Source organism: Carassius auratus, chromosome 40, assembly GCF_003368295.1.
Source record: "Carassius auratus strain Wakin chromosome 40, ASM336829v1, whole genome shotgun sequence".
Lineage (NCBI taxonomy): Eukaryota > Metazoa > Chordata > Actinopteri > Cypriniformes > Cyprinidae > Carassius > Carassius auratus.
Window position 1 is genome coordinate 9504254 of NC_039282.1, and position 12959 is coordinate 9517212.

General features: G+C 38.8%; 1 protein-coding gene across 7 annotated transcripts in view; it reads left to right on the forward strand.

Moving 5' to 3' along the window:
• bcas3 (BCAS3 microtubule associated cell migration factor) overlaps positions 1–12959 on the forward strand; it is a 234816-nt gene that overhangs the window by 186513 nt on the left and 35344 nt on the right. The gene's annotated exons all lie outside the window — the stretch shown is intronic.

Below are 12959 nucleotides of genomic sequence, written 5' to 3' on the forward strand. Positions count from 1 at the left end.
TATAAAACATATAAAATTAAATAATGCTGGATTAAACTAATTAGGTTCCTGCTAATCGAAAATGCTAATTTAGCAGACTACACAATTAAAATACCTACTTTTTAAAAATGGTGTATTAAGTACAGGTTCATATATGATGTTTTCTGTTTCAGTTAAAAAAAAACGTATGTGTTTTCTGTTTTGTCAAATTTAATCGTTGACCAAAAAAAAAAACAAATACTGACAATGAATGTATCTGTATGTGTCCACTTTAAAACCTAAAGATTTGTAGTTTTTTTTTGTTTTGGGAATATAGTTTTTGTTGTCTGTAGGCAATATATGATATGATATCATACTTTTTCTGAATTATTTAGGGCAAAAAATGGCAAATATACAATGACATGTATCAGTCTCTGCTTATTGTTTGTGGTTCAGTATACATGCAGTTTTATTTAGTGAATACATTGGAATTAGAAGCATAACTAGATCCCGAAACAACAGCTTTACACTTACTCTCATCGTCTCTGTATGCAAAGTAATTTTGTTTATGCTCTCATGATTGTATTTGTGGGTTTTTCAGATTATTATGTGGGCACATAGACTTTATATGTGGTCTCTGTTGAGTCAGTTTGCATGTGTTAGTGTGTACACGTGTGCCGCTGGCATAGTACAGGTGTGGTGGTCCAACAGGGTTTGGTGATAATACTCTCCATAAGTATCCAGTTTCCGGAGGCAGTGTTCGGATGGGAGTGTATCAGTTTCCATAAGACTCTGGCAGTGCTGATTCGTCTGTGGTTATTGGGTCGTACAGACAAGCTTTAACAACGGTGTCTAGTGCTGAAGCAGAGGGGAGAGGGTCCTGCCAGCCTCAACCCGAGAGTCCCTCAGCACTCTTTACAGTAATAAAACAGCACAATATCGGACATCTGACACCCCAGATCAAACCCCATTACATTAAGGAAATATTAGACCTGGAACGCCAGCCTGATGCATGCACATGTCAAGATGGCGGACAGGACTGGATGGCTGAGTCTGTACTCAGAGGAAACAGACATGAATTAAAATGTGTTTACCCCCCAACATTGTCAGAAGTTGACATGCTCTTCACAATACTGATGCAGTCTTCACATGGGCCAGAGTGTGTATTGATTGGACTGTATCACTTGCATCAAATGCTTCTTTTTCTCTATTGTAGCAGTTTGATATTTAGAAAATGACAAGTGGAATACAAAAAATGGCAGTTTAGAAAATACTTGGGTAAAAAAAAAAAAAATTGTAATTTGTCATTCATTGTCATTTCGAACTTGTATGATTGTATGACTTTCTTTCAAAGATATTTTGAAAAGTGTCCTCTTATTTTGTCCTTTCAATTAAAGTTCAGTGTTGTTTTAGACCCCATTGGCTTTTATTAAATGGTCCTCAAAATAATCATAATTTATGTTCCACAGAGGAAAAAGTCATTTGGTATGACATGAGGATGAGTAAAAAGATATCATTTTGTCAAAAAGTTTTTTTTTTTTTAAAGAAGATATTTAGAAAAATGTTGGGATCCGATTCCGAACAGTTAATGAGCACCATTGACTTCCATAAAAATGGACTTTCATAATGCTCATCAACTGTTCAGATCCCAACATTTTTCAAAATATCTTCTTTTGTGTTCAACACAAGAAAGAAACTCATACAGGTTTGAAACAAGTGGGGGATGTGTAAATAATGACAGAATTTTCATTATGAAAGTGAACTACTCCTTGTCGCGTGTTGCCTCTTGACTTTTACATGGTCTCGTGAGGTTTGACTTATGCGATGAAGTACATTGGCGGATCAGGGGACTCATTCAGGAGGAGCTGAAGTGGTCATTCTTGAACAGCGAGAGTGAACGGAGGCTGATCTTCATCGGAGAGGGCCTAGCGAGGGGCTGATGGCTGTGGACCTCTGCAGCTCGGATGATTTAAGTGTCCTCTCTCCGCCTGGCCTCTGTAAGGGTCACGGCGGGCCTTTGATGTTTCATTATGTACAGCGCTCCAGGAACAAAAACATGCAGGCCACATCAAACGCCTGTCCCGCCGAAGCGTCAGGAGAGGCCTCTACCCCCGCCCCTTCTCTCTTAGCACTAGATTACTAAAATCAGCTCTGCCAAAGACGAAAGCCAAAACAACATCAACGCGCCCACAACAGAAAAAATTACACCAGTGTAAATCAAGGAACGCCATCAGCTGGATGGGAAACAGATCTGCTCCCACTAAATCAGACGGCACCTGTGTTGTTACAGCCTCGCGAAGTCAAAGTTGTCTGCTCTAGAAACTCATTTGCTTGCTGAGTAGCATCTGTCTTTTGTCTGTTTGAGCTGACCAAAAACATGACAATTAACGTAGAAAAAAAATGTAATGTCTGGATCCCTGCCGAGGGGCTTTTTTTGGTCTCTCATGTCCTGATTTGATCGTGTTCCAGCGGAGGTTAAATGGGTTAAGAATCTTAACCGCACTAAAGCCCTTGGAACGGTTACTTATTAATCTCTTTCTCATCGAAGACATTACCACCAGGTTTAGCTGGATTTACCTCACCAGATAACATGGCCAGATTTGTAAAAACCGCTCAGCTGAGACTAAGGGCGGCAGACGGAGAAGTGAATCTCTATACCCTTCAGCGTTCTCTCGCTCTCTCTGTCTTTTTGTTTCTTTGCTAACCTCACTTTGTGGTATGCATACAGGAAGGAGAATCCTCCAATTTTCTTGGTATTCCTGTCTTTGTCAGACTTTATCAGGTCATCCACGCATTGACCCAGATTTTTTTTTTTCCAAACATGCCTTCAGTATCTCCTTAAAATACTGATACAATCGTTAGGAATGATGTCAGTGCAGCTCCGTGTGCTGTATAGCCAAGTCTAATGGATGCTCTTTTGTTTATCAGAAACTCCTGAGCACCTTACTGGAACTCTGGCACTGTCTCAGACTGTCTTCATTTGATTAGTCATGTCTAGGATTGTTAAGCCATACTACAACACCCCAGAGAATTGTTATGTGCGAGTACACAGCATCTGTAATATAATATAGTCATTGCTGGTGTACAGTACAATTCAAATTTAATTGCACTCTCAGCATGCATGTGCAATAAACTGCCATACTTTTCTTTTTTTTTTTGATTTTGAAATTCATTACATTTTCAGTGTGTTTTTTCTTCTTTTTTTCCCCTGTATTTTAACACTTCTAAAAAATGATTGCCCATATTTAATCACAGGGTCGAAAAACGGAGACAGGAGCCTCTTATAAAATGCGCAAAGCTCTTATGCGTCCAATCCCGCCTGCTCGCCGTCATGGTGTGAGGTGATAAAACAGCCACTTGAAGAGGCCATGGGTTGGATGTGTTATAGGGTAATGGGAGCTTACCGCTGCATCTCACCTCAACAGTGCTGCTGTTGCCGGGCTGTAATGGGTGTGTCTGTGAAATGGTTTTTATTGTAGGTTAATCTGTGGACAGTGGCAGGCCCATTTCACACTGAATTCCACCCTGTGGGCCCGTGGCTAATTGGACAAATTTGCACAGCGGGGAAGGAGGCACAGAACGGCGGGAGGCTTGATATATGGGCACAGTCGAAGCTGGCCAGTCACACACACACACACACACACACACACACACTGTTGACTTGTCTGCACAGACACTATTGGAAGAGAACTGAACTGAGCTGGACGATGACATCACTGAGTCACTAATGAACTGACTTTAACTGATAAACTGACTGTTTATATTGTCCTCTTGCATCATCAGCACACACTGTAAAGCTGCTTTGACACAATCTGTTGTATAAAGCGCTATATAAATAAAAGTGACTTGACACACACACACACACACACACACACATACTCCTTCACCTTCCATCCATAGATAAAACACAAAGCTGTGATCATTATGTCAGTAAAGCAAAATTCAGCTTAGATGAAAACAAAAAGTATTTCGGTCACCAAACTTGATCTTAACATTTACAGCTCTAGATTTTCTGGAATTAAAAAGCATTTTGTTTTCTAATTTGCTGAACTTATTAGATGACTTATTGAATTCAGGAATATTAAGGGATTTTTTTATTATTATTAATTTTGTTATACTTAGGGTCAGATTTAAAACATATCCAAATTTGCAGTTAATTGAGAGAAACATGAATTATTGGAAGATAAGAATTCTTTTGAAAGTGTTTTGGTATATGTATGTGCATGTATGTGTATGTTTTAAAATTATAAAAATGATAAATGTATGATAGAGATTTAAATAGATGTTTGCTTAGTGTAATTTTACAGTAGCAGCAGTCTTTGTATTTTTATTTTTATTTGATTTTAGAATTCAGGCTAACTGGAATTTGTTGTAAATTAAACTTCTAATTCATAACAATTATTATTATTTCCCTAAAAAAAAAAAAAAAAAAATATATATATATATATATATATATATATATATATATATATATATATATATATATATATATATAAAAATACAATTATTCTGCACAGATACAATTATATTTTATTTAATCAGCATAAATTAAATTCAGTACATCAAGTGGTGCATGATATTTATTTAGAACCATTTGTATGAATAGCAGGCACACTTCTTACACAGGCACTGAGTCCTGCTGCTTGTAGGAATATCCAACTAAAAAAATTTCTCTGTGATTACTTGTGACCAGAAGCTTGTAGAAAACCATGCATTCTTAAATCACAGCAAACCCGGTTCTGGAGTGTGAAGGCATGGGCCTAATTGTTTTTTTCTATAAAATCAAGCACAGAACTGCACCACTGTCTTAAAGGAGCTTATGACTGCTGTTTCCTTTTTAGCAGGAATAAATGCATGTTTTATGTTCCTTTATTCACCCCGGATCTTTTTCTGTTCTTTTCTGTCATCTTTGAAGTTGTGAATGATGTTTTAATTAATAGTTTCACTGCTTGCAGAAGGTCGGACTATGGCACAATTGTAGACATGGGAATGCAGACTGCTTTCTGTGAAGGCTGTGAAACCGAGCCCAAGTTGAAATGGATGGTAATTGCAGCGGTCGAGCACGTGTGAAGTCAACCCTCTGGAATTAAGATGCAAGCTGTAGGCTCCGGCTCTAATCACGACTTGGCCACACTCCCTTCATTTGTGTGTGTGCAGGTCATAAGCAACAGTTTCATCAACGCCCTGGAAGTATAAATCTTGGTCCGGAACGGACCGCAACACCAGCTGGGCTCCAGCTCTCCGCTTGGTGAAAACGACATGTCGATGCTCTCAAATCAATGTAGCCATGCATCTTGACCCACATAATGGGAGATTTCTGCACCCAGACCACAGCTAATACAGAAAATGATAGGGGAAGGAGCTCGGGGATTTTCTCCAGCTCACTTGTTGTTGTTGTTGTTTTTCTGTCATGGCTGCACTGCTGGCTCGGGGCTGGGCCCTGGGATCTTTGATGTGTGAGCTGCAGGAGAAGGCAGGCCGCAGAATATCAGCCTCCCTCTGCTGTGGCAGCCATGTATCCATCTGCTCTTTCTCACACAGGCCGCTCAGCCTCCTCGCCTCACGTTGCCTAGCTTGCCCATCTGGATTTAGTTACTTCATATTACTGTTCCAGCTCCATGCCTCATCCTTCTTTCTGTTTCTTTTTTCTATCTTTTTCTACCTAATATTGGCATGCTCATTCCTTATCTCTCTTTCACGGTTTTTTTCTGGCAGATTCTGTCACATTCATTGATCTCAGCCTCCATATTTATGCCTTTCTCTATTTTTTTCTTGTTTCTTTGTTTTATTATTTATCAGGGAAATTTAAGTTTCATGCTTTGCATTAATTATTGTCAGTTTAGGTCAGTTTCACAAAGAATTGATCATATTTATCCCCCAAAATATAAAGAATATATATTTGCAACAAGAAATAAATAAATAAAATAGTTATCATGTCACAAATTTTAAATAGTTTAATAAAAATGAATAAAAATACATCTTATTTTTATTTATATTTATCTTTTGCATGTTTGATCTTCCTAACAGTTATTAATATTTACTAAAATCTAAAAAGAAATAGAGTGGTGAAAATCAAAGAAATAAACAGATAAACAGCTCAAACAAATTATGGGTCATATTTGTCCCCAAAATAAAAATAGATAGAAAAAAACTTTTTTATTTCTCATTTTCTAATAAAGATGTTGATGAACAGTTGTTGTTATTTCCAAAAAAACAATTATATAATATTATTTATATATAAACATGTATATTGCATGTTGCATATTTAATATTTATTCTCATCATTTACTCGTTCCAAACCTATTTGAGTTTCTTATGTTGAACATAAAAGAAGATATTTTGGAAAATGCTGCTAATTATACGGTTGTTGGTCCCCATTGACTTCCATAGTAAGGAAATAAATATTATGGAAGTCAATGGGGACCAACAACTTTTTGGTTCTTCAAAATATCTTCTTATAACATGAAGGTGAGTAAATTATGACAAAATGTACATTTTTGGGGAACTATTCTTAAGTAAAATTTTTACAATTAAATGTAAAATTAATAAACATTTAAGAATGAGTTTTTTTTTTTCATTATAGGCTAGTGAGCATGGTACAGTGGTGCAGTGTGCTTAATTGTCATAAAATGATGCACAAATATGTAATGGTTCTAAAAATAGGCTTCATTGTCATTTATGTGGAATAATATATGACTTCCCTTGACGGTTTGCATGGGATTCACTTCATTTAGTACTGATTAGCATGACTGAGCATCATCTGAGCCCATAAAGGATGTCAGCTCACATTGTGCCCACCTTGCAATGGATTATTTTCAGCGTCTTTCCCCTTAAACACATCAGAGTCCCCTCTCCACACACTCATCAGTCTCCGTGTCTCTCTGTTTGTAGTGGTGTGCCGTTGAGTCCGTGGTTAGGATGATATCAGGCTGATATAATGAGGCCGTTCCAGCTTCCCTCTCTGTTTCTCCCTCTTCCGCTCTCAGATGATGTGGTTGTGGTTTTTGCAAAGAGGTCGCTGCTTCAGACATTAGCTCAGAGCTCATTGTCCGTCAAACAGCCTGAGCAGATGCAGCGGCTTTCAGTTTTTCACCTCTTACTCAGTACTTCTCCCCAGAAAAGTTTACATGAGACAAACTATTCCCGTTCTTTCTCTGAATCTAACAATCTATCTGTTGCTTCACTTTTCCACACCCAAAACAGATGACTTTCATCCTGAAATGTTCAAAATCTTGCCTGTGTGTTTTCGGAGTGCAGTGCTGCTGTATCTTCGTTCTCCTGGGTGAAGGGAATCCGACCGCCGCTTTGATCAGGGAAGAGCCTCGCTCTGGTGCGGGCTGCCTTGTGGTGGATCAGATCTAAATCTGACACTCTGTCCTGCTTCTGGGTTTCGGGGGCCGTGTTTGTGTGGAGAGAAGTGTGTGTCTCTTTTTGTGATCTTACTAGATCTTCAGTGAGGGAATCATTGCTCTCGATTCAAGCTGTAGAGACAGAGGTTCCTGCCAATGTGGCATCATTCATCCAAGGCATGTTTGGTGTGAGCTGACCAGGCCATTTATGTCTTACATAAGCAAAAAACTGCTCCATTCGCTTCGTGTTAATTTCATATTGTTCCTAGTTTGTCTAGGACTAATGCAGACCATATTAAGTTTGACTCCTGGTATTGAGAACATTGCATTTTAAGTGAACTGACTTTGATGTAATAGCCAGTAGTTATTGTATATATATATATATATATATATATATATATATATATATATATATATATATATATATATAATACATATGTGATTATATTTTATATTTTATCCAACATTTACTAGTTCCTGGTCCAAGAATAGCAGGTTTAATTGTCTAGTGCAGAGCAGATTTTTCTAGTAATTTTTGTTATTTTGGTGCAGTGGGACTCCAGAAGCTGTTTTTGGTAAGTTTTTCCGTAAATTTGGAAGCTTTTTTGACATCAGTGTAGTCTCTCTGTGCCTCTGAAGAACTTTCTTTGAGCAGCAGTCTCTATAGAGACTTCTGCCTGAATGTTTGTTCTTTCAACCTCATTAGCGCAAAGTGGAAGTTTACCGAGTCTCATCTTGTCTCATTTTTGCAGAATTCCCAGCCATGCTCAGTTCTTTTGGCTCCTGCAGCATCCTCAGCACGGCCGCTTTTTGGGCTGTTCTCAAATCAGATTAACCCATCTCCGTTTTCCGCCCGGCACAAACACTCGTGTGCAAGAGTCTCGCACTCAGTCACCTATGGAGCCAGAAGAGTCTCAATAAAGATAAATGCACACAATACAGTCACATATGCACACATAGGATTCATACATGCACACACATAATTCATAAATACACACACAGGATACACAAATGCACACAAAATTCACAAATGCACACACAAAATTTAAAAAGCACAGAAGATTCACAAATGCATACAAAATTCAGAAATGCACACAAAATTCAGAAATACACACACAATTTAGAAATGCAAACAACATTTACAAATGCACTCAAGATTCACAAATGCACAGGACAAGATTCAGAAATGTATTTCTGATGCACACACACATATATCTTGATTTACAAACTGCTTGCGGTCTGTGAACTTCACTGCATTTGTGTGTGAATTTTGAGACTCCCTTGACTTGGCTCGACACACAAATGCCTTTTTTTAAACAGGGAATGATCTGCAACCAATCAGATATCTCCCTTGTTTTAGCCAATCACAAGAATGCACCCCACGTGGGGGATTGTTTACTTATAAGCCAATCAGCGAACGACTCACTTTCCTCACGCAGCGAACGACTCACTTACCTCAGCGAACGACTCACTTACCTCACACAGCCGGCGACTCACTTTGCGCAGCCAGCGACCCACTTTGCGCAGCGAACGACTCACTATCCTCATGAGTCACGCAGCGAACGACTCACTTTCCTCACCCAGCGAGCGACTCACTTTACTCAGCGAACGATTCACTTTCCTCACGAGTCACGCAGCGAACGACTCACTTTCCTCACCCAGCGAGCGACTCACTTTCCTCAGCGAACGATTCACTTTCCTCACGAGTCACGCAGCGAACGACTCACTTTCCTCACCCAGCGAGCGACTCACTTTCCTCAGCGAACGATTCACTTTCCTCAGCGAACGATTCACTTTCCTCAAGCAGCGAAGTTGAGCGAACGATTCACTTTCCTCAAGCAGCGAAGTTGAGCGAACGATTCACTTTCCTCACGCGGCGATCAACTCACTTTCCTAAGCGAACGATTCACTTTCCTCAAGCAGCGAAGTTGAGCGAACGATTCACTTTCCTCACGCGGCGATCAACTCACTTTCCTAAGCGAACGACAGCCGGAGACCCACTTTTCGCAGCCAGAGAGCCACTTTCCTCTCGCAGCGGACCACTGACTCTCTCTTCATGTAGGGACTGAATATTATAATTAATATATTGCATCCAAAATAATATTTAGATATATTTAAATATTCAAAAAGGTTTAAACATTTTTTTTTTTTTTTTACTTTCATTAAAATATTTCAATAAAATGAAATAATTGCCTATTGCAAATTTATGAATCCATGGTTAACTTTTTTTCTGCAGTCACTGGGCTATATGTATTGAGACATTTTTAAATTTATATTTAGTAAAAAAATAATAAAAAATAAACCTGAATTGTAATCTAAACATCTGTATTTTCATACAATTTAATACAATTGCTGTGTGAACACGTTCTTGTGATTGGCTTATAAGTAAACAATCCCCCACATGGGGTGCATTCTTGTGATTGGCTAAAAGAAGGGAGACATCTGATTGGTTGCTGATCATTCCCTGTTTAAAAAAAAGCATTTGTGTGTCGAGCCAAGTCAGGGGAGTCTCAAAATTCACACACAAATGCAGTGAAGTTCACAGACCGCAAGCAGTTTGTGAATCAAGATATATGTGTGTGTGCATCAGAAATACATTTCTGAATCTTGTCCTGTGCATTTGTGAATCTTGTCCTGTGCATTTGTGAATCTTGAGTGCATTTGTAAATGTTGTTTGCATTTCTGAATTGTGTGTGTATTTCTGATTTTTGTGTGCATTTCTGAATTTTGTATGCATTTGTGAATCTTCTGTGCTTTTTAAATTTTGTGTGTGCATTTGTGAATTTTGTGCGCATTTGTGCATCTTGTGTGTGTATTTATGAATCATGTGTGTGCATCTATGAATCCTGTGTGTGCATATGTGAATGTAGTGTGTGCATTTATCTTTATTGAGACTCTTCTGGCTCCATAGTCACCCCCCTCAAAACAAATCAATGAGGTCTTTCATTTATTCTTCTTCTCCATCTGGCACTATTTTATCTGAGATAGGTACAATGTATGTTTTTGTGAATATGCAGTTCTTCCAAAAACAATATTTGTTTATTTGTTTATGCACCTTTTGTGATGAAAAGGCTGCCAGAAGTGGTGATAAATGGCGTATGGGAGGACCGGGCTGTCACAAACAACTTTAATGCAAATTTAGATGTCATCTATTTGAAGCTGCTCATACTATATTAGTGGCAATAAAAAAATTACACAGAAACTTTCGTGTTTTTTTTTTTTAAATGAAGCATCAGCTTGCAGGTGTTTTTGTGTAGTGGGTGTGTTTGACAGTTGGTGGGAATGGTGTGACTCTTTGTTGGGGGGATCGGTGGACTGTAAGGGTCACAGAAATAGATTGAACCTGCTCTGCAGACTCCTGTCCTCCTGTGTTTGGCTTGGCCCGGTCCAGGGCAGATCACTGATCTGTAAAGTGGATTTGTTATTGCCTTGTTTGCTTTGGCAGGTCTTGAAAGCGTCCGGCTGATTACAGTCCCAGATGTCACTGCACACATTACTGCTTAGCGTTGCTTCTTCTAAAGGCTGTTTCTTTTTTCTTCTTCTTAGGCTGCCTTGCTTCCGACATTTTATGTGCATTCATACATGTCTGCGCACTCTTGGCTGCTTTCAGAATGTAACCTTTCAAGTTTTGTTAAAAAATCTAAATTGAAGTTGCTTAGCATTGATTCTGATGCTTGTCCTTGACCCTTTATAGCTCTGAGTGAGTGCGTTTCACTGTTGTTCGAGTGTTTTCATATTCAGATACATCATTTTGATTATGTACTTTCTTTGAATGTAATAATACATGTCTGTCTTAGATCTGTAGCTGGAAGACCAATGTTTAATTGACCACCTGCAATGTCATCTGTGTAATTTCACTGAATTAACATGTTTTTCATTAGTTATTTTTAAGCCAATTTTCAGGTGTTTTTAAGTGGTGAATATTTATTTTCAAGTGAAGCTGCCATAGAAATAACTTTCATCACTTTCTAGCTGTATGTTTTCTAGGTTCACTTAGAAGGTATTTATAGAAGGTACACTTCTAGGTATTTGTGCGTATGTATTGTGTAGAATCCTGTTAGTTTTCAGTTAGCAGCAGTAAAAGTGTCAAGCAGATCTGATTTTATTAGAAGCACAAATATGTTTCTGTCACTGAACTTCCTTACAGCATTAGGTATCCTAAATAATAGGTTGTTTTTCAGATTACTGGTTTAAACCCGTCTCGCTAGTAGGGTGTGGCGATGTAAAGAAAATCCGCCCCTTCCGTGCCCATATCGGGATGTGGAACAATTAAGGCAAAATTATAAAAAGGAAAAATCGCTTGGAAAAAGGGGGGGAAATGGTAAACGCGAACGCCAAGTGGCAGGTGAGCAAACCAAACAAAGGAGTTGATCGGCGGGAGTGAGACGCACGCTGTATTGGGTCAGTGAGAGTGCGGAAATAAAGATTCACCAGGCTGCAAAGAGTGTAACGAACTGCTGAAGGAACTCACAAGATCGCCATTCCGTTGGGTTTTGCTAATCCGGAGAAAACGCTGCCTCCCAAGGATCTTTTCCCTGCCAGACATGGTCAGCGATATTGCACACACACGCACACACACACTAACGCACTTCATCGCACGCACTTCCTCCACCCATTCGCGGGTCGCTTTGAGTGACCGACGTATTTATATTACTGACTTTCATTTAATTTCCCTTTCAGTATATCTATGACTTTGGTGGTTCAAGAGAAAAAAATATATACTAATCCTGTGTTTTTTTGTTTTTGTTTTTTTTTCTCGCTGGACCGCTGATGAGTGTTTTTGTTTGGAGGAGAAAGCCTCGATCTGCTGATCTTGTTTACTGGGATGTCTAAGTTCATTTAATTATGCCTGTATGAAAAACCTTGTCGTTTACAATTGTTGTTTTTCTATACATTATCATTATTATTTTTATTTTTTTTTGTTTATTATTGTTCGTTTTTGTTTTTGTTCCTTTCCTCCTGATTATATGGGGTTTTTGATTTGTGTCCAGAATTGTGTATAAAGAAGGGACAAATATATAACAATGAATTCTTTTGAACTGCAAGTTGTTGTTGTTTGTCTTCTATTAACTACTGTACAAGCAACCCATGTAGTTTGAGTAACTGTGGTATTTTAAAAAATCTCCCTGGGTTATCACGGGATTTTGATATTTAATTGGTGACAGGCCAAAATCCTGTCTGGCGCCCGAACTATGAAATAGATACTGTTTCCAAAAGGTCACTGGGGCGTGCCACCGTTACAGAAGTGGCGCCCGAACAGGGACCTTTTGGAAACAGTAAATGAAATCCAACCCGAGAATCACAGCGTATGCAAGTGCTTGGAAAGGCCATTCTAGATACAGGTGCAAGCTATACCATGATCCACGAAAGCTTGTGGAGAAAGCTCTTCTTGCCAGGAGAACTCAAGCCTTGGTCACTTGGTCCACTGTACCTAGCAAATGGTGAAGCAGAAGTCCCATTAGGATGGGTTCAATTGCAAATCAATATGCATGACCAAACTTTTACTCTACCTGTTGCTATCCTGTCCCCCCAAGCACTTGCATACGCTGTGATTCTCGGGTTGGATTTCATTTACTTCAGTGGCTTACAAATAAATGTCATTGATAGAAAATATTCATTCAAGATTACTCCACAAGAGGAGTATCCTTTTCA